At 38.2% G+C, this 943-nt stretch overlaps 1 protein-coding gene across 1 annotated transcript in view; it reads right to left on the reverse strand.

The window, feature by feature from the left end:
* LOC101852456 (netrin-1-like) overlaps nucleotides 1–943 on the reverse strand; it is a gene marked incomplete at both ends in the record, with an annotated part of 43,959 nt that overhangs the window by 32,092 nt on the left and 10,924 nt on the right.

A 943-nucleotide genomic window follows, 5' to 3' on the forward strand; every position in this document is an offset into this window, starting at 1 on the left:
CTCTCTCTCTCTCTCTCTCTCTCTCTCTCTCTCTCGTTCTTTCTCACTCTTTCTTTTCCCAGCTCTTACAGTTTTACTAACATTGCATAGTAAATCGTCAAAGTAAACCAGGAAGTACGCACAAACAAATGATTAGACCTCAAGGTGTGTAGTGGCCTTTTGGTTACATGTTTTAATCAAACTAAGGCCGATAGAAACTAAAAAATCAAACATAACATTATTCAGTTTTCGGTGATTTTATCAAAATGTGCCAAAATAAAAGTTTTGCCTTTTCTTGAAGGAAAGTCTGGCCGCCCTCAAATAATACTATATCAATAAGGGGTTTTATTATTTTATTATAGTAGAGGGTTTTACGGCGCTCGCAACTGCATAAGGTCATATGAGCGCCAATAAGGGGTTTGAAGAAACTTTCTGAAATGTGCACTGTATACTGTATGTTTTTAGACATTAATTTAAAAAAAAAAAACAATTAAAAAACAACAACAACGAAGTAGGATAATTCAGGAGGTGAGCTTTTTACCCTGCCTCTCTGGGCCAGCTCAGGCTGAGAGGAATACAACATCCTAACAGAAAGAACAAGACATTCAATAAAAATTATCCCTACTCAGGAATCGAACTAGGGTCTCTTCCGTACATAACGAAGCACCCTATCGCAACACCATGGACGCCGGTGCACTGGGTATAAGAGGCACTTGCTTTAACTTTAACAGTTACATCGAAGTTGACGACGAATCTCTTTGTTAAGTGTTATTCATCCTTCCTTATCACATGCATGCTTTCTTCCGTTCTTTTGACATGAATGTACATGCCAGGACGACTAGAGAGCTGATGATGCCCTCCTTTTTGTCTATGTAGCTCTTTTCCATTTTTCTTTTACAATAGAAACAAACTTATGTTTTCTTTCTCTCTCTCTCTCTCTCTCTCTCTCTCTCTCTCTCTCTCT

This window comes from Aplysia californica, unplaced genomic scaffold (genome assembly GCF_000002075.1).
Source record: "Aplysia californica isolate F4 #8 unplaced genomic scaffold, AplCal3.0 scaffold01561, whole genome shotgun sequence".
In the NCBI taxonomy this organism is placed as follows: Eukaryota; Metazoa; Mollusca; class Gastropoda; order Aplysiida; family Aplysiidae; genus Aplysia; species Aplysia californica.